The 27,467-nt window shown below is 34.9% G+C and overlaps 1 long non-coding RNA gene across 1 annotated transcript in view; it reads left to right on the top strand.

Annotated features, from left to right (window-relative positions):
- Positions 1–8,483: 8,483 nt before the first annotated feature.
- LOC128291878 (uncharacterized) overlaps positions 8,484–27,467 on the top strand; it is a 95,618-nt gene continuing 76,634 nt past the window's right edge. Inside the window, exon 1 of the long non-coding RNA XR_008281848.1 lies at positions 8,484–8,533. This is a non-coding gene — a long non-coding RNA (uncharacterized LOC128291878). The remainder of the gene's footprint in view (positions 8,534–27,467) is intronic.

The raw sequence follows: 27,467 nt of genomic DNA, 5'->3' as shown, positions 1-27,467 counted from the left end.
CACACAACCATGTGCCAGCCCGTGTGCCACACACGACCAATAGACACGTCCGTTTGTCTAGGCAGTGCCAAACCTGTAAGGTATACTAACTTTAATTCAAAGGGCTACCCCAGGGGGCACACGGCCGTATAACATGGCTATGTGTCACACACGACTGAGACACACGCCCGTGTCTCTGCCCGTGTGGACAAAAATAGGCCAATTGAAAAGCCAATTTGCCACCCTTTTCACAAACACACATAACAACCAAAATAACACCATTTCAATACATCTTTAAGCAACCAAAAACATGCCAACTCAAACACATATCAAGCTAACTATCATCAACCAATTCAACTACTAAATTCCATATACAAATATACCAAATCCATATACCTAAATCATCACAACTTGCATAAATTTCAAATGCATTAACTCATCAACTTATCAACTATTTTATGCCTCAAAATCAATCCACGACATATTATATTTCAAGCCTTAACTTACCCAATGGCAACTAACTATTTGAGCAACCATATAACCATACCAAAACATGAGACAACTTATACATCATATATTACTCAACAAGCACATAATTCAAGCCAATTTAAATGGCCATACATACTAACATTTACAAGCCAAATACCATGGCTAAAACCATAATTCAAAACACACCAAAATAACACTAGCCTATAGATGCCATATACCATAAATACAAAGCTTCCAAAAATACCAACGAGATGATTGATAGTGTGATGATGTTTCCCGATGATCCTTGAGTCTGAGCTAGCTTTGATAATCTATAAAACATGGAAAGAATACACAAAGCAAGCTTTAAAAGCTTAGTAAGCCATATACAAATAAATCTATCAGATGAACCTTTGCATATCAATTCAATTATGCTAAACTTAACTAATCACACACAAGTTCACAAACCTTTCACATTGAAGACATATTCAATATCATAATCAAATTCATCATTTACTTCACTTCTCAATAATCGTATGAACCTTGTACATACCTGAGTCACTTAGCTCATTTCCATATTCTTTTTCAACTTGACTTTGCCCGCTGAACCATTCGAAATCGTTAAGGATACTCGAAAATCACATAAGCTCGTACAATGCCATATCCCAGATGTGGTCTTACATATTATCACCTATCGATGCCACTGTCCCAGACAGGGTCTTACATGAAATCGATTAACGATGCCAATGCCCCAGACATGGTCTTACACGTAATCTCAATACAATGCCAATGTCCCAGACATGGTCTTACATGTAATCACATCTCAATAACCTAATGTCATGACATTCGTATCCTATACTATTCCTAAGGTTCGTACGGGACTTTCAGATATCGTAATTCTGTCAATTCATGCTCGTAAATTTTCATTCAACATTTATAACATTTCAATGATAAGTATACACATATAATTCAAATTTAAGGCATTCATTTGTATATGAACTTACCTCGTAGTCGGAATAGACGGACGGGGTCGACTATTCGGTAACTTTCATTTTCCCCCGATCTAAATCCAATTTCTTTTGTTCTTGATCTATAAACAGTCAAAATTAACTCTTTTATTCATCAACACCTTCAATTTCATCCACAAGCACATATTTGGGCATTTTTCACTTTAGCCCTAACATTCCATATTTTTACAATTTAGTCCCTATTTCAAAACAACACAAAACACTCATAATTTCAACAAACCCCAGCATGACCGAATATTCCCTAAGTCCTTAGCAGCCGATAAATTTCATTTATTTCACATTTTGACCCCTCAATTTGCAAATTTCACAATTTAATCCTTAATAAGCATTTTTGTCAAAAATCACTTAACAAAGCTTGTACATCTATCATTAAACATTCATAATCTATCATTAAACATCACAAAGCTTATAAATTCAACAATGGCATTTCAAAAAATCTTTGACAATTTCGAAAGTTAAAGCACGGGCTAGTTAGAACATGAAGCAATAATCATCAAAGACCGAGCAAAGAACATACCTTAGTAAAGCTTCAAAGGTGCCAAATTTTACAAGCCCTAAATTTTTTCTTCTCCCTTTTATTTTTGGTTAAAAGATGATAATAAAACATGATTTTTGATTTTTTTGGTTTTACTTATTATATGTTAACTTACTTAATTACATATTTAACCTTTAAAATATAACTTCAAAATCACTTAAACCATGGTCATAATTGTCCACTTACCTTAGTTATGGTCTAATAACATCATAAGGACCTCACATTCAATAAACCATATCAAATAAACACTTTTAACTTATAGCATGCTACTTTTGCATTTTACGCGAGTAGGTCCTTTTCTCAAATTAAGCATTCAAATGCTAAAATTAGCTCATGAAATTTTTGCACATATAAAATCAAATATTGTAAAACCGAAAATAATATAAAAATAATTTTTCAACCTCAAATTTGTGGTTCTGAAACTACTTTTCTGATTCAGCTAAAACCGAGCTGTTACATATATAGCTTACTCCGTTTACTTTCCATGTTTTATAGTGTCACCAAGCTAGCTCGGGTTGGAGATTATCGAAGTTTGCATCACACTATCAAACCATTATTTTGGGTACTGATGATTTTAAACATTTTGAGAATATGGCATGTACAGGGACTTGGTCATTTTGTTATATGTGTCATTATGAATTTGCCCAAATGTATTGGCTTGTAATTGTCAAAGGCTTGATGTGGTATTTGGCCATGTAACTTGGTTCATTTTGGTTGAATTGGTTGTAAGCTTATATATATCTATATATGCATGCATGTGTAATTATCTCTTGTGTGATGTGGTTAATAAATGCTTAGTAAATGGTTGAATGTGGCTTAATGGTTTTGTTGTTGAATAGTTAAGATTGGCTCATTGATATGCTAGGAAAACTAAGTAAAAATTATGCATGTTATTAGTAGCTATATTGGAACTTGTAGAATGTGAGTTTGATATGATTTGATTTGGCAAAGTATGATGTTGCAAATAGGTTGAGTGTGGATAATGGAATGACATGTATTGGCCATGATTGTGTATGTTTTGGTTGCCTAAATATGTTATTATTTATGTCATTAAAGATTGTGGATGTGTATGTACAAATGAGGGTGACAAATGGGTTAGTAAATAGCATTTATTCTATCCACACTGGTAGACATACAGGCATGTGTCTAGACTGTGTGTGACACACGGCCTGTGCCATGGTCATGTGTTTCGGCCATGTGTCCCCTACACCTTAATTTTGAGAAATAGAATGCTCAGAAATGAGCACACAGGCAGAGACACGGGCGTGTGTCTCGGCCATGTGAGGGACACGGCCTCAAACATGGGCATGTGTCCCAGGCGTGTGAAGTCTGCACCTATTTTATGAAAATAAAATTAACCACATGGCCTAGCACACAGACGTGTGACTTGGCTGTGTGACTTCAATTTGTATCATTGCCTTGATACATTCATTCCACACTGCTTGACATATGATTGCCTTATTACCCCTAACAATTATCTTCCTTTGACTTGGTTTTTACATCTGCTCTTCACTAAGGAGTCCAAATTCTAACATCTTCACTTGCAATCTTGTATAAGACAATTAGGCTAATTAATAAACACTTCTTTCCTTGTAGATTTGTGCTCCACAGGATAGTCCCGTAGGATCTTTCCCCTTTGGAACAATTTGATAAGGCATCTCCAATAGCAGATAGCCCCCGAAGGTTTATCTCTTTCTCAAATTTCCCTAGTGGTTTTTCCACTACGGACAATCCCTCGCGGACTCTTTGTGCTATAATAGACTTGACTGGCATCCTCTTCTTTATCCAAATTTTGATGGATTCTGTAACACCCCTAACCTGTATCCGTTGCTGGAGTAGAGTTACGAGGCATTACCTAACAAAACACAGCTTAAACAGGTATTCATTACATTTCATGCTTCGCAAATTAACCACATCAATGCACTTATCTAATTCAAATTTCTAATCATAATACTAAAATATTCACATCCATCACATATTACTATATTATTTAACTCTATATTATTATATAACATTTATCATACATATATCAAAACAAACATTTTCAAAAACTGACTATCCAACGTTTTATTCCAATACATGCGAATATTATACTTATTATGCGATATCACATGGCATACAAACCAAAACACATTCGGCATAAACAACCTCACAAAATAATCAAGTATAAAATTTTCAAACATCAAAGTCATGTACTCATTTTAACTAATTAATATAAACCATTTTAAAACACATACTACAAATCAAAGTATACTCAATTTACAAATTTAATAATCAAGCTAAACCACATATATCTATATATTCACTTCATGAACTATTCGGCTAGCACAATAACCTAAATTAAATTATTTTCACTGCATAGTAAACACATATATTTTACACATAAACAATCTTTATAACAAGACCAATTATACCTCTTCACTCATCATGAAACTATGTGCATAAGTCCACATTACTTTAAACCCTCTTGAGCACAAATAACAACTAAAAGTACACCCATTTCACATGCCTAATATTTCACATGCCAATTACCATATCACCTACTTAACAATATGAGTCCACTACCTTAGCTGAATATGCTCACACATTATTCATCATTTCTAACCAAATCACCAATACCGACATTCTATTTCAAATCGACTCAAAATAACCATATTCTTTAATCAAATTATTAAAGCCTAACCTAGTCCACACATGACCAATACAACAAATTCAACATTAACATTTTGCTAAACACTTGACTAAATTATTTAAACCATCATTGCCGAATCACAAAGTTGATTATAATCATCACATAACCGAATACACAAACACATTTTAAACAATTTCCAAACTAATTTATATATCAATCACACCACATACAAGTACCATGAAACCTAATTTCCCACATGAACATATATCATAATTAAAACTACGTAATCATAAGCATCATTTCTAGCCATTTTCGCATGGCTTTATATATATACAAATCCAAAATCAACTAACATAAAGGCTAGCCTATACATGCCATAAGTTCATAGTTTTAAACTTTTGTAATACCGAAATAACAATCGATAGTGTGACGGATTTCCTTGACAATCCCCGAGCTCGTAACTAGTTTTCAAGAATCTATAAAACAAAGAACAGACACTCACACAATAAGCTTAAATAGCTTAGTAAGTCATAAGCAAATAATTCATTTTAATGACATCCATAATTCAATTTAACTAGGTCAAACTAAACAAATCTTAACCAAATGTACATGTACCACACTTACAAAATCATACATATCTCATAATCATTAGCATTTTAATATCAATGACCGAATATACATATACTCATAAACATATATAATTCTCACTTTTATAATGCATATTTCATATATATATCACAAGTACACACTTACCTTATTTTCCCAATCATTTAACTTAGCACCTACCTGAGCTCTTAGCTCGATTTCACATTCAATCATTACTCGATATTGCCCGTTGAACCTTTTGGAATTAATAAGGATACACAGATAGTCAAAAAGCTCATACAACGCCAACGTCCCAGACGTGGTCTTACATGTAATTACATATGGATGCCAGTGTCCCAGACAGTGTCTTACACGAACTCATATACGATGCCAATGTCCCTGACATGGTCTTACACATAAATCACAAATCGATGCCAACGTCCCGGACATGGTCTTACACGAAATCACATATCCGAATCCTATTGCATAACATATGTATCCTAACTATTCCTAAGGTTCGTACGGGGCTTTCGGACGTCGTAACTCAATCAATTCAAGCTCGTAAATATTGCTCCCATGCTTAATTCAATTCGGCATATAGATATACACAAGTAATAATTCAATTTGGCACTATTAATATATATACAATTGAATTTAACGACATTTATTTACTTATGACCTTACCTCAGACGAAGATGAACGAACCGAGACGACTATTCGACAACTTTAGATTTCCCCCGATCCAATTCTGATTTCCTCCTTTCTTGATCTAAATTTATACAAATTTGAATAATTTAATCTCACATTCATTCAAATTAATCCAAAAACACATAAATGGGCAAATTACACTTTTGCCCCTAACATTTAATATTTTTCACAATTAGTCCCTATTTCACAAAACACAAAATATTCAAAATTAGACCACACCCATGCTTGGAGGAATTTCACTAAGGTCCCTAGTAGCCCATTTCTTTCATTTATTTCATATTTTAACCCCTAAATTTACAAAATTTGTAATTTAATCCTAAATAGGCATTTTTACTAAAAATCACTTAATTAAATTTAACAATCTAACAACATATATTTATTTTTCATCATCAAACACAAAATTCATCAAGCTATCAACAATGGCTATTCATGAACACCATCAAATTCAAAAATTCAAGCATGGGCTAGCTAAAACACGAAGCAACAATCTCAAAAACGTAAAAATTATCAAAAACCGAGCTAAATACATACCTTAATTGCACTTGGACAAGGCCAAACCTAAGAAATATCTTTTATTTTCTTTTTCCTTCAACTTTTGGCTAAGATGAACACAAAATGCGTGGCTTTTTAATTTTTTTATTATATCATCATTAATTTGCATTTTTACTATATAAACCTTTTTAATTTAATAACCAAACTACATATATCAAGTCCAATACCGTCCATGAATGGTTCCAAGGGTGAAATTTCATCTTAAGGACTCCTCATTATAAAAACAATGGCAATGTAGCACTTTAACAATTAGCTAGCCACTTTTACATTTTACGCGATTGAGTCCTTTTAATTAAATCGAGCATACAAACGATAAAATTTTCACACAAAATTTTCACACATATTAATTCATATACTGTAAACACCAAAAGTAATATTAAAATATTTTTTTGACTCGGATTTGTAGTTCTAAAACCACTGTTCTAAATAGGGTCTAAACTGAGCTGTTATAGATTCCCTGCCAAAGATAATCCCTGGCGGATTTCTCTTTTGAAAGAATCATTGGCGAGTTTACCCATCTCTTGCTGCCTCTTACCTATAGACCCTTAGGATTGAAATCTGCTTGGTCATCTCACTTGTAACGCCCCAATTTTCGGGAATTCTGTGAATATTGGCAAAATTTCATGCTTTGATTTTTGTCATTTGTGAGTGAAATTATGAAATAGGACCTATGTGAAAATGTTTGAAAATTATATAGGCTAATTTGTAGTGGCCAAATAAATAGGAGTGCAAAATAGGAGGATTTGATGTCAAACCTCCCATTTTACATGAAGTGGCCGGCCATCATGTTGTTGAAGACAATATGTGCACTTGATATCCATAATTTATGGTACAAATTGATAAAAATTGATAATGGGTTAGGTAAATGTTCCATGATAATGGGTTAGGTAAATGTTCCATGATGGGCATTTCATGTCTTTTGTATTAAAGAATTAAATGGATGAAATATGAAATTTTATTAAAAGAAAAATGGGTGAAAAGAACAAAGTTTTGTCCATCTTTGTTCATCATAGCCGAAAGTTAGAGAAGAGAAAGGAGAGGAGAAAGCTCTTGAATGTTCGGTCACTTGGGGAAGAAAATTGAAGGTAAGTTCATGGTAGTTTGCTGCTATCTTGATGTTCATGAGTTCTTCTTAATTATACCTTAACTCTTGAAGCATATTTTGGTTTTTGGGTGTGTTGTGAGCATTTGGTCATGAATTAAAATGAAGTAAATGGTTGTTGTTTCATGTTCTTTTGATGAAAAATGGAAGATAGGTGAAGTTGAGCCAAACAAATGATCATGCATGTGCCTTAGATGCTAAAGGGAAAAATCGGCTAACATGTTGTGCTTTAAAATGATGAAATGGAGATTATGCTTAAGTAAAAATCATAGATATGTGATGATTGATTGGTGATATACATGTTTAAATAACATGCATGCAAGATAGGTGTGTGAAAGAGTGATTTGGTAATAAATCTGCTTGGGACAGCAGCAGTAACGTGACTTTGGAAAATCACCATAAATTGTGGGAGATGAATTAGAAGTTGAATAAATTATGTAATTAAAGCTTAATGAGTCTAGTTGCAAATGAAATAAACGAGAATATATTTTGAATTCTGTACAATGAGAAATTTGATTCGTAATGAAGAGTGGTCAGATTAGTCAAACAGTGAAACATGGGAAACTTTGAGAAAAATCTGGTATTGATTGGCTAAACCAAAAATTTTGAACATTTTATGGATAGAATATATATGAGTCTATTTTCAGGGAAAATTAACGGCACTTGATTTGGAGTTTCGTAGCTTCAGTTATAAATGATTTAGTGATTGTTGCTCAGGAAGACAGCTTGCAGTGAAATTATGATTATGTGGTAAACATTGACAAAAATTTGTTAATGAGTTGCTTATTGATTTCTTATAAGCTTACTATGACCTGTAGGTGTGGTTGGCCGAATATTGTAAGGGGTTAATACGTAGTTTGTATTTGAATAGTTAGATTAACGTGCTAGTAATCCAATTGTAGGTGGTTCGTGTGTGGATCTCGTCAGCATATCGTCGCAAACAGGTGTGTAGCTAACACCCTCTTTCTTAGTCTAGATCAGCAAAAGCCGAAAAGCTGAAATGCCGAAAACTGGTATTTTTTAGATTTGTGAGTGTGCGAATGCTCGTGAGGTGAATCGATTAATGTTTTTGGTAAGCTGCAATGTTTGGACTGCAAAGTGAATGATTTCTGTGCCCTCGATATTTTTGGGCTTAATGGGCCAAAATTGGAATGATGGGCCAACAGGCCCAATTCGATAAGAACCCTCGGTAGTGATTCTGTTAGTATGTGGAAGGTAGGAATATGCATGAAAAACCCTAAAATAGATAAATTACTGAAATACCTTTAAAAGTTGAAAATTTACAGTTTTATCCCTAAGAGATAAATTACCGAAATACCCCTAAGGTTAAATTGACCTAAATGCATGTTTGACTGTTGTTATTTACTACATGCCATGTTGTTATTATCTGATGCATGGGACTGGGATATTAACGGAGGAAGTACTGAAAGTGGCTTGTCCACGTACTGGAGGCTTTGCCTCAATTCTATGATAATCGAGCGAAGAAGGCAGCAATCGTGGAGTGTTGGGCTGGGTGGGTTGAGCTATTCCCCACATGGATTGTATGGCTAGTACGGGTGGAGTGTAGTGGTTGGTGGGTTGAGTAGTCTCCCCAAATGGGCTTGTATATGTTATTGATGTTGCATGTATTTTGAAATGGGCCTATGGGCCATACTATTATCTGAATAAGGGGCTAAGGCCCGGTTATTATAATCTGAAAAGGGCTCGGCCCAAGATCATTTATTACTGAATGGGCTTAGGCCCAATGGGCTTGAGTTGACTTGGGCTTTGAATGGGTTTTCCTTACACACTGAGTTTCCCCAAACTCACCCCTTCTTTAACCTTGCAGGTGAGCCTTGATGTGGGTGACTTGGAGCCGGAGGGGATTCAGAGTGGCCATGGTGAATACTTTTGGGTTTAAAAAAGAGACTGGTTTTCTTAAGTTATTTTTAATTACTATTTAATTTTTGGCTTGTAATAAGGCCATTTTAACTTTATTTTCTTCTTTGATTTTTTGGGATTATATTATTTTAAACAACTTTAAATTGATGGATAATAATTCAAATGGGCTAGACTTAGGGCGTGATTTCAAAACGATACTTGTTTTTTTTAAATAACACGACGTCATGAATATTCGATTTACCAAAGATAATCACTCAAAGAAATTTCAACTTGTTATAACCAAGTGTGGCAATAGATGTGGGCATGTCTAGGATTGGATACAATCGGAGAGCTTTGTACTTAAGCAGCCTTCATGGCTTACCTCCTCTGTTATGGATACCTACCTAGTGCCCAGCTTCCATTCACTTGGTTAGTTTGACAAAAGTCGGCTTTTTAAAACACTAAAAAGGGAACACGGGTTTTTTACTTCAATGTGGCACGTCAGATTCGGCCTTAATGTCTGGGCTGGGTTTGGGGTGCTACATTTAGTGGTATCAGAGCCCAGTTGCAACAACTCGGCTGTGGATCAGGACCAAAAAGGGTTTTCAAAACTTTATGCCAAAAAAAAGAGGGTATTTTTGAAAAAACATGACTTTTGAAAATTTCCTGTTTAAAGGAGATAATCTCCGAACTTTTTTTTTAACACAAATGTTTGGAAAATGGATTTCAAAAAGCCTAAATCTTTTGAGTTTATCTGAAAACTGATGAGGTGGCACACTGAATCCCCGGCACCAAGGCTGTAAGTACTATTCTGTTTTATATACTGAACTGTACTGTAGTTAGTACTAAACCTTAGAGATAGTACTATAGATAATATAGCGTAAAGGCTATGAAACTGAGACTGTAGGGTAAACTAAGCCCTAGGAAACTGAGACAGTAGCAAAACTGTGGTTACGCAAGAACAACTCTGAAACCTTATTTGTTCATAAGATATTCTGTAATAAACAGTGGAAACAGTAAACTAAATGCATAAAATTTGTAATCAGATAAATCGATATGAGTACGAGAGCTACTCGGGGAAGAGCCCGTGGTCAAGGCCGAGGTAGTACTCAAGCTGGATCTTCATCTTCTGAACACATACCCACTGGAGTAGCACGACCATCACCGGTGGATGAGAATGGGCCGTATGAACGGTCACGGGGGATGATGCCCTGTCACAGGCAATGCTTCGTGTTCTATGTTGCATGTGCCATATCTAGGTCGTTGGGTGAGCACTCTGAGGACATTGTGAGTGGAGTATCTGTACTAAGTCCTTTGGGTCACTCGGTTAGGGTAGACAAACTGTATAGGGATGTACCCTTAGAAACTCAAGGTAAGATTTTCCCTGGAGATCTGATGGAGTTACCGTTCGGAGAGTTTGATCTCATTTTGGGAATGGACTGGCTTGTTAAGCGTAAAGCGACTCTGGATTGTGCTGCTAAACAAATGGTGTTAAGGACCACAAAGGATGAGGAGGTTATGGTGATAGGTGAGCGAAGGGATTATTTGTCCAATGTGGTGTCGGCATTAAGAACCAAAAAGTGGATTCGGAAAGGTTGTGAGGTCTATTTGGCATTTGTAAGTCAGTTAGAAGAGGAGGGACTGACAGTGGATAAGGTTAGGACCATAAAGGAGTTCCAAGATGTTTTTCCGGAGGAGCTTCCAGGATTGCCTCCGAACCGAGAAGTTGAGTTTGGAATAGATTTGTTGCCTGGAATGGCGCCTGTGTCCATCACACCGTATAGGATGGCACCGAAGGAGTTAGTGGAGTTAAAGGCTCAAATTCAAGAGTTGTTGGATAGGGGCTTCATTAGGCCAAGCGTGTCTCCATCGGGAGCACTGGTGCTGTTTGTGAAGAAAAAGGACGGGACAATGCGCACGTGCATCGATTACCGCCAGTTGAACAAACTGACAATAAAGAACAAATACGCTCTGCCAAGGATTGATGATTTATTTGACCAACTTAGAGGAGCTTCAGTATTTTCCAAGATTGACCTTCGATCTAGATACCATCAGTTAAGGGTAAAGGAAGTGGATATTCATAAGACAGCATTCAGGACTCGATATGGTCATTACGAGTTCTTGGTTATGCTGTTTGGGTTGACGAATGCACCTGCCGCTTTCATGGATCTGATGAATCGAGTGTTCCAATCTTACTTGGACCGATTCGTGGTAGTTTTCATCGATGATATTCTGGTATACTCGGAAACCAAGGAGAAACATGAGGAGCATCTACGTGTTGTCTTTGCAAGTCTTTGAGAGAGAAGGAACGTATGCAAAGTTTAGTAAGTGTGAATTTTGGTTGCGAAGTGGCTTTTCTAGGTCATGTGGTTTCTGCTGAAGGAATTAGAGTGGATCCTCGAAAAGTTGAGGCAGTTCTGGGATAGAAGCCACCAAAATCAGTATCGAAAATTCAGAGTTTTCTGGGTTTGGCAAGCTATTACCGAAGGTTCGTAGAAGGATTTTCTCTGATTGCTGCACCATTGATGAAACTGTTAAGGAAAGGGGTAGCATTTGTCTGGACTGAGAGTCAGCAAAAATCTTTTGACCATTTGAAAAAGGTATTGACTGAAGCACCAGTGTTGATTCAACCGGAGTCTGGGAAGGACTTCACTGTGTACAGCGATGCGTCACATGTGGGGTTAGGATATGTACTGATGCAAGAGGGTAAGTGGTCGCTTATGCTTCACGGCAGCTTAAGTCTCATGAAGCGAACTACCCTACGTACGACTTAAAGCTAACAGCAGTGATCTTCGCATTGAAAATCTGGAGACATTACTTATATGGAGAAAAGTGTAATATCCTGATTTTGGGCCTAGTTGGAATAGTGGTTTCGTGACCACAAAATCCGAGATAGAAATAATTATTTTATGATTATTTTGAGGTCTATGATATGATTGCATGATTGTGTGAAAATTTCGTGAAGAAATTTTATGCATAAAGTGCTTAAATTGAAATTAGGGACTAAATCGAATAATTTGTAAAACTTGCATTCTAGAAGTTTCTAGTATGAAATTGTTTTGAAATATTAAATAGGAGGTCTTAAATAGAAATTTTACCAATTTCTAAGTCTATGGAAAAAAATTGGACATTGATGGAATTTTTGGAAAGTTTAGTAGTAAGGGCATTTTGGTCATTTAGGGGTAAAATGAATTAAAATACAAAATTAAAAGCCAATTTTGCTCATCTTCAACCCCATGGCCGAATATAGCAAGGATAAACCATGGCTAGGGTTTTTCAAGCTTCCAAGCTCGATTGTAAGTCCATTCTAGCCCCGTTTTTCAAGTTCTTTACGTTTTTTGAGTCCCGGTAGCTTGATTAAGCTTATGCTAGCAATAATTCAACCTAGGGTTCATATTTGGAAAAATACCCATAGGTTAAATTTGTGTATTTTGGTGTTTTATGATAGAATATGAGGTTTTAAATTATGTTAGACAACCTTTGCTACTCGGTTTTAAGCGAAAACTAGCAAAAGGGCTTAATCGGTAAAAATACCTAATAGTCATAAGTACATGTTAGAGTGAGAATTTGATGTTGCCATAGAAGGGAAAAATGATCAGCATGTCATAAAACATAAGAAAATAGGCTGAAGTTTAATTTACGAGCTTTGGGGCAAAAGTGTTAAATATGCAAAAGTTTAGGGGCAAAATTGTAATTTTGCCAAAATATGATTTTGGGTCAATTTGAATAATGTGAGTCCTAATTAGACTATATTTTAAATGATAGAGCAAGGAAAACTAAAATTCGGGCTAAAATGGGGAAAATACCAAGTTGTGGACGAAATGGTAAAAGTAGCCATTTTCGCATACGAGGTAAGTTCATATGTAAATGTTGGTAACATAGTTATTATTTTAAATGTTTTTATGTTATTTAAATGATATGATAATTATTATGAAATATCATACTTGTGACAATTGTTTGATAATATGTCAAATTATGTGATATACTTGAAAAATGAAATGTGAAATATTATCGAGTATCGGTATCGACATTCTGTAGGAGATGGTTGAGACACATGATTGGGAAAAAGGTCCCGTTGAACCTTAGGAATGGATTAGGATACAAGTGACATGTCACTAGGATGTTTGGGCATCCGAACTCGTTGAGTTGAGTCCGAGTTCACTTATGGATGCGAATGTCCGAACTCGTTGAGTTGAGTCCGAGTTCGAGAGATGTAACTAGGCATCCGAGCTCGTTGAGTTGAGTCCGAGTTCACTTATGGATGCGAACACCCGATCTCGTTGAGTTGAGTCTGAGTTCGCTTATGGGCGGATTACGTGGTAGCTTGGCTACATATGTGGCGCTTATGTGCAAACTTTCCATGTATCCGAATTATATTCCGATGTGTTCAACGGGTAAAGTTCTACTGAAATGGAGGAATACTCAAGATGAAAGGGACGTATTGGTAAGTGTTGTGAAATGAATACTTTGAACAGGTATGTACTTAACCCTCGGGTTGAAAACTTGATATAACAACAATATGGTAAGATGATAAATGAAAATGTGATATGAATGTCTCGGTGATGATTATGCAAATGATGTTTTATGTTTGCTTATATAGTTATGTTACTTGCTATTTGCATGTGAACTTACTAAGCATTTATGCTTACTCCCTCCTTTTCATTCCTTGTAGTTTTGAACAAGCCAGCTCGGGAATCGGGACGGGTCGAAGGTTCGATCACACTATCCAAAGGACTTTCATCTGGGTAAATGGCTTGTAAAACTTAAGTATGGCATGTATAGCAATATATTTATTTTGTGTAAATAATTTTATGATATGGCCATGATTCATTGAGAAAATGTTTGATATTGATAAGTCATGGTGATGGTTAAATTTAGATCATGTTTGATATCATGGAAGTTTAATAGGTTATCTAGTTCATAACAACTCATGAAAAGATGAAATTTGCCTTAAAATAGAATATTGCTGCAGCAATGACATGAATTTGAAAAATCACTAAAAATAGTATAAATGGAATTAAATAATGAATAAGTTATGGAATCGAAGCTTGATGAGTCTATTTTCATATGGAAGAACAAAAATAGGTATATGAGCTATATTTTATGAGATGTTTAAATTTTTGTGAAACAAGGCCAGAGTGATTTCTGGATCCCCTGTTCTGACTTTGGAAATTCACCATAAATTTTACAAAGATAATTAGAAGTCATGATTTATATGTACAGATTCATTATTGAGTCTAGTTTTATTAGAGACAAACGGCATAGTCATTGAAGCTCTCTACAGGTAGATATCTGATTTGTAATACACAGAGGTCAGAGTAGTCAAACCCTGAAATAGGGGAGACTTGAACTAATAAACTGTACTAATTTGCCCGACCAAAAATTCTAGAAAAAAATTAATAGATAGATATATGAGTCTAGTTTTAGGAAAAATTTACGGAATTGGATTTCGAGTTTCGGAACTCGAGATATGATTTTTAAAGCAACTGTGATGCAGTTAGCCAGCTTGTCTGGAAATTTTAAAAATAAATTGTTTGAGCTGTTTAAGTAATGAATTAAGTCTATTAACACCTCGTGTTTGACTCCGGCGACGGTCTCGGGTACAGGGCGTTACAAAAAGTGTATTATATACACGGACCATAAGAGCCTAAAGTATCTGTTAACTCAGAAGGAGTTAAACCTTAGGCAACGAAGATGGGTAGAGTTGCTTAAGGATTACGACTGTTCGATTGAGTACCACCCAGGTAAGGCTAACGTGGTGGCTGATGCGTTGAGTCGAAGGGTTGTTTCTGATTTGAGAGCCTTGTTTGCACGTTTGAGTCTGTTTGATGATGGAAGTCTGTTAGCAGAATTGCAAGTGAGGCCTATTTGGACTGAGCATATTAAAGAAAAACAGTTGAAGGATAACTTGTTGGTTCTTCGGTTTCAGGAAGTTGAGATGGGTGAGAATGAGGATTTTGGACTGAATACTGAAGGAGTTTTATGCTTCCGAGGAAGAATTTGTGTTTCGAAGGACTTTGACTTGAGACAGTCAATATTGAAGGAAGCTCATGGGGGACTTTGTGCCATACATCCTGGAGGGAATAAGTTGTATCACGACTTGCGAGAACTGTACTGGTGGCCTGGGCTTAAACGAGAAGTAACGGAGTTCGTGGGGAAATGTCTGACATGCCAGCAAGTGAAAGCTGAACATCAATTTCATTCTGGATTACTGCAACCGGTGAAAATTCCATTGTGGAAGTGGGAGAGAGTCACAATGGACTTTGTGAGTGGGCTACCTTTGACACTCACCAAGAAAGATTCTGTGTGGGTAGTGGTGGATAGGTTAACAAAATCTGCCCATTTCATACCAGTTCGTACTAATTACTCCCCACAAAAGTTGGCTAGGTTGTATGTGGCAGAGATAGTGCGACTACATGGAGTGCCAGTGTCGATTATTTCCGACCGAGACCCTAGGTTTACATCTCGGTTGTGGAAGAAGCTACAGGAGGCATTGGGTACACGTTTGGATTTCAGTACTGCCTTTCACCCACAGACAGATGGACAGTCGAAGAGGTTTATTCAGATTTTGGAGGATATGTTAAGGGGTTGTATCATCGATTTTCGTGGGAGTTGGGAGGACTACTTGCCATTGGCGAAGTTTGCATACAATAACAGCTACCAAGCAAGTATTCAGATGGCTCCATATGAGGAACTTTATGGGCGGAGATGTCGTACGCCTACGTGTTGGACAGAGTTGGGTGAACGACAAGTGCTTGGACCGGAGTTGGTGGCAGATACTGAAAGTAAGGTTAAGTTGATAAGAGATCGATTAAAGGAGGCATCTGATAGACAGAAGTCATATGCAGATCTAAAGCGCAAAGAGATAGAGTTCGTGGTTAGGGATATGGTTTTCTTAAAGGTTTCACCTTGGAAGAAGATCTTGAGATTCGGCAAGAAAGGCAAATTGAGTCCGCGATTTATAGGGCCTTATCGGGTTCTTAAGTGGGTAGGGCCAGTAGCGTATCAGTTAGAGTTACCACTAGAGTTAGACAGAATCCATGACGTCTTTCATGTGTCTATGTTAAGACGATATCGATCGGATCCCTCACATGTTGTGCCAGTGGAGGAGATTGAAGTAAGGACTGATTTGACCTTTGAGGAAGAACCCATACAAATTTTAGATCGAGAGGTTAAAGTTCTAAGAAGGAAGTCGGTTCCGTTGGTAAAAGTACTGTGGCGTAATCATGGAAGGGAAGAAGCTACTTGGGAACCAGAAGAGACTATGCGTCAACAATACCCTCAACTATTTGGATCAGGTAAATTTCGAGGCTGAAATTTCTTTAAGGGGGGTAGAGTTGTAACGCCCCAATTTTCGGGAATTCTTTGAATATTGGCAAAATTTCATGCTTTGATTTTTGTCATTTGTGAGTGAAATTATGAAATAAGACCTATGTGAAAATGTTTGAAAATGCTATAGGCTAATTTGTAGTGGCCAAATAAATAGGAGGATTTGCATGTCAAACCAACCATTTTACATGAAGTGGCCGGCCATCATGTTGTTGAAGACAATATGTGCACTTGATATCCATAATTTATGGTACAAATTGATAAAAATTGATAATAGGTTAGGTAAATGTTCCATGATGGGCATTTCATGTCTTTTGTATTAAAGAATTAAATGGATGAAATATGAAATTTTATTAAAAGAAAAATGGGTGAAAAGAACAAAGTTTTGTCCATCTTTGTTCATCATAGCCGAAAGTTAGAGAAGAGAAAGGAGAGGAGAAAGCTCTTGAATGTTCGGTCACTTGGGGAAGAAAATTGAAGGTAAGTTCATGGTAGTTTGCTTCTATCTTGATGTTCATGAGTTCTTCTTAATTCTACCTTAACTCTTGAAGCATATTTTGGTTTTTGGGTGTGTTGTGAGCATTTGGTCATGAATTAAAATGAAGGAAATGGTTGTTGTTTCATGTTCTTTTGATGAAAAATGGAAGATAGGTGAAGTTGAGCCAAAAAAATGATCATGCATGTGCCATAGATGCTAAAGGGAAAAATCGGCTAACATGTTGTGCTTTAAAATGATGAAATGGAGATTATGCTTAAGTAAAAATCATAGATATGTGATGATTGATTGGTGATATACATGTTTAAATAACATGCATGCAAGATAGGTGTGTGAAAGAGTGATTTGGTAATAAATCTACTTGGGACAGCATCAGTAACGTGACTTTGGAAAATCACCATAAATTGTGGGAGATGAATTAGAAGTTGAATAAATTATGTAATTAAAGCTTAATGAGTCTAGTTGCAAATGAAATAAACGAGAACATATTTTGAATTCTGTACAATGAGAAATTTGATTCGTAATGAAGAGTGGTCAGATTAGTCAAACAGTGAAACATGGGAAACTTTGAGAAAAATCTGGTATTGATTGGCTAAACCAAAAATTTTGAACATTTTATGGATAGAATATATATGAGTCTATTTTCAGGGAAAATTAACGGCACTTGATTTGGAGTTTTGTAGCTCCAGTTATAAATGATTTAGTGATTGTTGCTCAGGAAGACAGCTTGCAGTGAAATTATGATTATGTGGTAAACATTGACAAAAATTTGTTAATGAGTTGCTTATTGATTTCTTATAAGCTTACTATGACCTGTAGGTGTGGTTGGCCGAATATTGTAAGGGGTTAATACGTAGTTTGCATTTGAATAGTTAGATTAACGTGTTAGTAATCCAATTGTAGGCGGTTCGTGTGTGGATCTCACAAGATATCGTCGCAAAAGTGTGTGTAGCTAACACCCTCTTTCTTAGTCTAGATCGGCAAAAGCCGAAAAGCCGAAATGCCGAAAACTGGTATTTTATAGATTTGTGAGTGTGCGAATGCTCGTGAGGTGAATCGATTAATGTTTTCGATAAGCTGCAATGTTTGACCGCAAAGTGAATGATTTACGTGCCTCGATATTTTTGGGCTTAATGGGCCAAAATTGGAATGATGGGCCAACAGGCCCAATTCGGTAAGAACCCTCGGTAGTGATTCTGTTAGTACGTGAAAGGTAGGAATATGCATGAAAAACCCTAAAATAAATAAATTACTGTAATACCTTTAAAAGTGGAAAATTTACAGTTTTACCCCTAGGAGATAAATTACCGAAATACCCCTAGGGTTAAATTGACCTAAATGCATGTTTGACTGTTGTTATTTACTACATGCCATGTTGTTATTATCTGATGCATGGGACTGGGATATTGACGGAGGAAGTACTGAAAGTGGCTTGTCCACGTACTGGAGGCTTTGCCTCAATTTACTGTTAACTGAGCAGCAAGGCTGCAACTGTGGAGTGTTGGGCTGGGTGGGTTGAGCTGTTCCCCACATGGAGCGTATGGCTAGTACGGGTGGAGTGTAGTGGTTGGTGGGTTGAGTAGTCTCCCCAAATGGGCTTGTATATGTTATTGATGTTGCATATATTTTGAAATGGGCCTATGGGCCATACTATTATCTGAATAAGGGGCTAAGGCCCAGTTTATTGTAATCTGAAAAGGGCTCTGGCCCAGTATCACTGTTACCTGAATGGGCTTAGGCCCAATGGGCTTGAGCTGACTTGGGCTTTGAATGGGTTTTCCTTACACATTGAGTTTCCCCAAACTCTCCCCTTCTTTAACCTTGCAGGTGAGCCTTGATGTGGGTGACTTGGAGCCGGAGAGGATTCAGAGTGGCCATGGTGAATACTTTTCGGTTTGAAAAAGAAACTGGTTTTCTTAAGTTATTTTTAATTACTATTTAATTTTTGGGTTGTAATAAGGCCATTTTAACTTTATTTTCTTCTTTGATTTTCTGGGATTATATTATTTTAAACAACTTTAAATTGATGGATAATAATTCAAATGGGCTAGACTTAGGGCGTGATTTCAAAATAATACTTGTTTTTTTTAAAATAACACGACGTCATGAATATTCGATTTACAAAAAAGATAATCACTCAAAGAAATTTCAACTTGTTATAACCAAGTGTGGCAATGGATGTGGGCATGTCTAGGATTGGATCCAATTGGAGAGCTTGGTACTTAAGCAGCCTTCATGGCTCACCTCCTCTGTTATGGATACCTACCTGGTGCCCAGCTTCCATTCACTTGGTTAGTTTGACAAAAGTCGGCTTTTTAAAACACTAAAAAGGGAACACGGGTTTTTGACTTCAATGTGGCACGTCGGATTCGGCCTTAACGTCTGGGCCGGGTTTGGGGTGCTACTCACTATCCTACCTTAGGCTAGTTTACTCGCCAACACTGGCAGACTTATGCTGGCAGAAATTTTAATTACCTCGAAGGGAATATCCCTCCCATTAAGTTTGTCGCATGAAAAATGCATATACCAATTCTTCTCATTTTCACAATTTGTTAGATCTCTGTCAGACGGTTCTACCAATTCTTTTTATCTACTAAATTTGGCGAACTCTCTTATTATCCCGCTTACTCGTATTCTCAGATGAACCATGATAGTCTTGTTATACCGCCCGTCGCACAAGTCATACAATGTTTCCCCTTTTTGTGCCTTGACAGCTTCCTAGTTTATTGTCTTAGTGGACTTCATATGTTGCCATAACCAGCTATGGTCTTACATAATATGGTGCCATGTTTTTTGTCCTGGTGGAATTGATATGTTGCCTAGCCCAACTATGGTCTTACACTATGTACCATTACATAGTGTCGCCCCAAAAGACTAGTTAATAATCATTATCATGGTGTCGCTCCATAAAGTTGATAGACCATCGTCGCAGTGTCGCTCTAACAAGCCAGTAGATAACCATTCCACGATGCCACCAAACACCCTTGAGTCCCATAACAATCTTCCCATTCCTTCACTTCACCAGTTGTTCCTATCTTCATCTCTCCCATCAAGGTAAATTCCTCTATACACCACATACAATTAACATGCATAACACTGAAGGCATTTCACTTATTACTATATCATACAATATGCCATTAATTACTTAGTAAACTCATATTCCATTTGATATCCAGCATACATTCTTACACATTAATATGCATACTAAGCATGCTTATTAACCATTACTGCACACAGCAATAGATTTAAAAAAACCCAAAACAACCACAAACACAGACCATTTCAATAGTTCGATATCAACAATCATCCCAAGGCAAAGTACAGGAAGTCACCTTACATCCTTTATCCTCGCCAGCTTAGCTTGTCCAAATGCCAGAGTCTCTAACATTTAGAAGCTAAGCACAACACCCATATATCGGTTAAATTGAAGGCATTCAAACTATAAAATCCAAAATTCAAAATCATTCAAAGTTTTCCAGAGAATTCAGAATTCCATACTCCCTTTTCTCAAACCACAATATAAAAATATATAAAAGCTTACTCGTTCCTATAATTCTTTCCTCCTTGACTTATATCATCACGATAACTACCCATGCAATGCTTTCATCCATTTTTCCCCTTCATAACAACTTAAGAAGATGATGGAGAATGAAGGAAATTAAAACAAAAATGAAGAGGGTTGTACCTTCAAAAAATCCTCCACTTACACACATATATATATATATAACCCTTATTTTGCACAGTTCAAAGCCCTAAGTAACCACCCAATAGAAATTATTTTGTCTCCCATTAAGGAACTAGTTGGTTCCAACATAAACAAACCGAAATTTGATCTCAACGAATTACTAACCAACCAAAATTTCCCAGTTTTTTAGTAGAGCTCTCCAACTTACAATTTAATTCAATTAACTCCTAACTTTCCTTTAAATTTGGGACATAAGTGAAAATCGGGTGTGAAAATATCCCAAGCCGCTAAATCATTGGCTTGAATAAATAACATCATCCTCTTCTTCCAATAAGAATAATTTGCACCATTGAAATAAGGAGGTTTGGAGATAGGTTGAGATTCTCCATAGAAAATTGACTCAGAAGTAGACGTTGTTCTTTGTGGATTGAGTTGATGATTTGAAGAGCTTTCTTTAGGATTTTCTCTTGCTTGGTAAAACATCTTTTAGAGACTAGTTCTGATACCAATTGTTAGCTCGATAAATCAATCTGAAATTACCAAGTGGGGGTGAATTGGCTTTTAAAAATTTTGGAAACTTAAGCAAAATGATAAGAAATTTAGAGTGGTTTGGCCTCAATTGCCTACTCCACTACCTTAACTTTCTACAACTAAGGATTTTCTCAAATTAACTAATTTAATCAACCTTTGAGGACAAGGTTTAACCTTACAACTACCTTAAGATTTATACACAAATTTAATACTTAAACCCTTTTTAAAAAGAAACAAATAAGCAAATAAAAAAATAACTCTTACAAAATCAAAGTGTTTTCCAATTAAGCACAATTACAAAAAAAAAACACTTAAGCTGATAGAAAAATAATAGAAGCTCACAAGTATATACAAGAAAAGTATGAAAACTTTAATCACAAAGGTTGATTTATTGAATTTTTTGCTTTGATAATCCCTCTTATTGTTGTAGGACCTTAAGAAGCTAGTATTTATACCATACAATTGATTTCCAACAGTTGTGGTTGTTGGGATATTGAATAGAGTTATTAGGGATGAAAATATCAATGCATTAATGTCACCAACAACAATAGGTATTTAATGACCGTTGGAACCATCAATATCAGTACCAAGAAAATTCTATCGATACCAAATAAAATGTATCGATACTATATCGATACGTGATGAATCCTTTGGAAGTCAAAATGCCAATTTCATATCAATACTGAAAAATGTATAGATAAAAGTATACCATTATCAATACTTGAAGAAATTTATCGATACCCAATCAAAAGGTATCGCTATTATATCTGTTAGAGTGTACCCAAAGACCAATCATGAGATAATTGCAATCACATGCTTATTTTACCTTGTTTGTTAATAATATAAGGCATTAACATTGTTACTTCATTTTATTTTTCTCTGTGTATAAATAAACTAGTTAATAATAAGGTCTTGAGAATAATATGATTATTCTTAAAAGGTCCTTTGTCAAGTATTATTATGGGCTTGGAAATTAATAATGCATTGAGACTAATGTGTTAGAGAACAACATACTGGACTGACCCACTATAAGTATGTTTCTTGTATTATTATGTAATAGTTACAACATTACTCATAGTGATAACTATGTATAAGATCCTCAAACTTGAGATCATCATTATCCCAACATCATGAGTCATATATTTTGATACAGTCAAATGTCTACCATAACAGGTTGTACTATAAAGACTAATGTTGGATATGCCACAATCTATGAAGTGGGGTATGATTGATCAAGATAGGATTTGTCCCTCCAACATAATAGAAGCAATATCTTAGGCCACTTGATGAAGTGAGACTAGAAATACATGATCATGCTCAAATAAGTTGATATGAGATATGACACTTATTTGTTTATTGTAGTCTACTTAAAATATCAAGAAATATGAGATTAGACTATACAAGTGTGACTATTCTATGACTTGTGTCCAATCTAGATATAAAGCATAAAAGGATATAATACATGAAAAATTTACCACAAAAAGGTTATGTTGAATCACGACTTCTTATAACTTGGGTAGCAATGAAGCATTGCTAGATGCCATTCATTACTTGTAACACTAGAAATATTCTAGTATTACTACTAATGTTATAAGAGCCTATAGAATCACACCCTATGGTTAAAGCGAACAGAATAGAAACACAGTTGATAACTTGTTTAACTGTCACATGAATTAAATTAGTTATTAAATTAATTTAATTTGACAGTTAAATATTGAACACATTATATCTACAAACTTGTTGTACACAATAGAGAACATAGTTAAAATTATATATGAAATTGATTTATATAAAATATTAATTGAATATAATTTCTCAAATTATTAATATAAATAGTTATACTAAAATTTCGGTCAAATATAAAAATATGGAAATTGATATTCTTTTGGAAAGAATATAATATTATAAAACTTTTCATATGTTTCTCTAAAAGCAAAGGAATAATTCTCTTTTTATTATCACGTGATATTAAAAGAAAAGGAAGTGAATCCCTGTGTGTAAGGGTTACTAAAGAAAAGAAAAGAAATCAGAAAAGGTCTAGTAGCCACTTTTCAAATTCTCTCTGAAAAGTTCAAAGAGTTTTTGTTGTCCATTGTTGATTGGATGGACTACGTAGAGGCTGATACATTTTTGGTTGCGACTAGGAATCGACATCATGAAAGAAATAAGATATTAAAGGTATATCTTCAACTCTTTTTCAACCGATTTGTTCCTCCTACATGGATCTGTGGTTGATGATCATCGGAATAATTTTTTCACTATGCCACGGGGTGTACGGGTGATTCAACAATATTGATACTTGGTAAATACTTTGAAAAAAATAATGTCATCCTGGTATCAATATTGAAAAATGTATTCTATCAATACTCAGAAAAAACTATAGATACTTTGACAAAACGTATCGATACTGGATCAATACTTTTTGGCCTGGAGCAGTTTTAACAAGTTTGGAAAAATGTGAAAGTTTGTTTAACTAACTTGGCTTTAAAAAAATTCTCTGTATAAGTTCAATAATTTTTCTTTTTACATATCATTTGAAATGAAATTCTTGCCAAGTTTTGTTTAAAATTATTTTTAATCAAAATATAGTATTGGTTATATCAAAATAATTTACAAGCTTGGTTCAACATGGAGAAATGGAATCATTTGGAAATGAATGTGGTTTTCTCAAAATGAAAATGGAAATGAGAAATGATTCATTTGCAAATGAACATATATTACACAAAAATGATCAAAAGAATGAGTTTATGTTTTTGAGCTATTTAAAGCCTGAAAACGAAAATAAATCATTCGGTCATGATGAACATGTTGAATGGTGAAATGTTAAACATATTTTCTCAAAAATTTTACTAAAGGTAAACTCATCATAATTTTATCAGGGGTAAAATTGGGATGAGAAAATTATTTAATATAAAATATTGAAGTTTATTTTGGGAAATAGAAAAACAAAATCAGGTTGGATCAAATTACCAAGTTCTAGATCAAAAAGTTTGGGAAGTACTCATAATTGGACTCGATGTAAGAAAGGCCCAAAATCCTCTTATGGAATATGAAGGGGTTGGAAGTTGTCTTTCTATTTGAAATAAACCTCTACAATTCAACAAGGGTTTTACTTTCTCTTCCTATAAATAGATGGCATCAGTAGAGCTATTAGCACAACTTTGAAAGATTGTTACTCTGTCGAAAAATAGAGAGAATTTATTCTCAGCAATTAAATATATTTTCCAGAATAACAATTCTACCGATTTCTATTAAAAAAATAGAGAATTTTTCATTTTCACCCTAAAAGGAAAAGAAAATTTTTCTAGTTATGTGTTTTGATTCAATTGGTTGAGCCTACACTCGAAGTAGTTCATGGTGCATGAATAGTAGAGAAGATAGTTTGGTGGAACATTGAAAAACATCAATGATCTGTTTATTCGAAAACACAGGTATAATTTTGGTCTAAGATTTATTGCTATAAATATCAAAAATCAAGTTAGTTTTCAAAATTTTAATTTTTCGCTGTGCAAGAAAATCTTTTTCAAATCGAATTTTTTCCAACAGAAGGAGTATATTATGGAGATGTTCCATATTGCTTCAAGACTTAGGGCACTTAAGATCGAGCTTTCTAAGGATTTGTATGTTCTTATGGTTTTGGTATTGCTTCCTACATAGTTTAACCAATTTAAAATTAGTTACAACTATTAAAAGGAAAAATAGACTCTAAATGAGCTCATTTCTTATTGTGTGCAAGAGGAAGAAAGGTTGAAGCATGATAAGTCTAAAAGTGCTCATTTGGACAGTGCCTCCAAAGACAAGGGCAAGAAAAAAAATATCAGAATAAAGTTGCTAAGGGTCCAGCTCAAAAGAAACAACTGCAAGTTATAGAGGATTGTTTCTTTTGTAACAAGTCTAGACACGTAAAGAAAGAATGTGCCAAGTATCACGCCTAGCGTGCAGAGAAAGGTATATTTCTTGGTGGATAGATTTTGGTGCTACTACTCACATAAGTGTTTCTATGCAAGGTTGTATGAGCTACTGAAAGCCAAGTGATGGTGAAAGACACATCTTCGTGGGCATTGGAAAATCGATAGAAGTAGAAGCAATTGGGAATTTTAGGTTGTTATTAGGAACTAGTTTTTATTTGGATTTAAAAGATACATTCATAGTATCATCTTTTAGGCGAAATTTAGTTTATGTTTCTTTGTTGGACAAATTTGGATATTGTTGTTCATTTGGAAACAATCAATTTAGTTTGTCTTCAAATTTGAATGTTGTTGGAACTAGTTATTTAAATGCTTATGAAAACCTTTGTCCACACCAATTTTTTCCCGGCCCAACAATCAAAATTAAACCTACCCAACAAAACAAAACCCAACCTATCCTAACCCAATTACATGAGCCCAAACAAACACCTAACCCTAGCCCAAACAGAAAACAAAAAAGAAGAAAAAATCAGATTTTTCAAGGGCATTCGGCCAACTGCCCTATCCCATCATCAGTGCAAGTAGCACACCTGCCCCCTGCCTCCACCGCCGTTCACCTGCAAAAATTAAAAGGAGAAAAGACAGTATGCATAAAGAATAGAAATCTTGTAAAAAAATGGGCTATATAAGCCACCAAAGAATCAGATGTACGGTTCGGTTCATTTTTTTGAAATACAAAAGGAAAATATAGTAGACATCGAATAGCAAAAAGGAGAAACTCAAATAGCAAATAGAAATCTACAAAAACAGATTCGGGGATAAATCAAGTTAAAAGGGTATTTTTTTCTTTTCTTTTTTATTTTATTTTCTTTTTTTATCTACTAACATGGATACATAGATATTTTTACATTGTTCTTTAAAAATACGTAAAAAAATACAAAAAAAAAATCAAAAAAATACCTTTTTTGAATTTTCAGCCACCGTACGTGGTGGCTGGTGACGGCTGGCGACGGCGGCGGACGGAGCTGGAGGTTGGCTGGAGGGAGAGGGCCTTGAGAGAGAATAGAGAGTTTTTGAAAAAAAATTTAAAAACAAATGAAGAATGGGTTTTTTTTAAAAAAAAATGACTTATATAGGCCCCCAAAACGACGTCATTTTGGGACTGGCCTTAAATGCCCAAAACGACGTCGTTTTAAGACTACCCGCGCGTCGACCCGATCCGCCTCAGGGGATCCGCGTGTTTTTTATGAAGGGGCTAATCGTATTTTTAGCCCCTCCGCTTTTTATCGTTTTGAAATTGAATTTTTCATTATTTATAATTTAGCCCTGTAATTTATTTTGATCTCCAATTTGGTCCCTCTTGGTGCTGTGCGTTTTGGGAGGATGGGATATTGCCCATTTTGGCCCTCCCTTGTTATCCGCGCACCCAAATTGGTCCTTTCCTGTGTATTTTTATTCCGAATTGGCCCCGAACTTTTACTTTAAGTTCAATTTAGTCCTTTTTGTTATTTTCAATATTGTAATTAAATTAATTAATTTATTATTATTATTATTATTATTATTATTATTATTATTATCATCATCATTTACATGATATTATTTCTTACTCTTTTATTGTAGTCTTACTATTATTACCACTATTTTTATTTTTTTATTTTTTATTTTTTATTTTTTATTTGCCTACTATGGTTGTTATTGTACTATTACTATTATCATTTTTTATATTTTCATTTTTTACTACATTATTATTATTATTATTATTATTATTATTATTATTATTATTATTATTATTATTTAGTTATATTACTATTATTATTGTTATCATTATTACTATTATTTTTATTTTTATTTTTATTTTTATTACTATTATCTTTTTATTATTACTACTACTATTATTCTTATTAACACATTATCATCATTTTTACTATATTTTTGTTCCTTTTTTTACATATTTTTATTATTGTTATTAACATATATTATTATTAATGTATTGTTGTTCTCTATTACTATTATTATTACCATATCATTGTTATTAAAGTATTATCCGGTATCATTATAATTATTCCTTG

The sequence above is a fragment of the Gossypium arboreum genome, chromosome 4 (genome assembly GCF_025698485.1).
Source record: "Gossypium arboreum isolate Shixiya-1 chromosome 4, ASM2569848v2, whole genome shotgun sequence".
Classification (NCBI taxonomy): domain Eukaryota; kingdom Viridiplantae; phylum Streptophyta; class Magnoliopsida; order Malvales; family Malvaceae; genus Gossypium; species Gossypium arboreum.
This window is presented reverse-complemented; position numbering and strand designations above follow the sequence as displayed.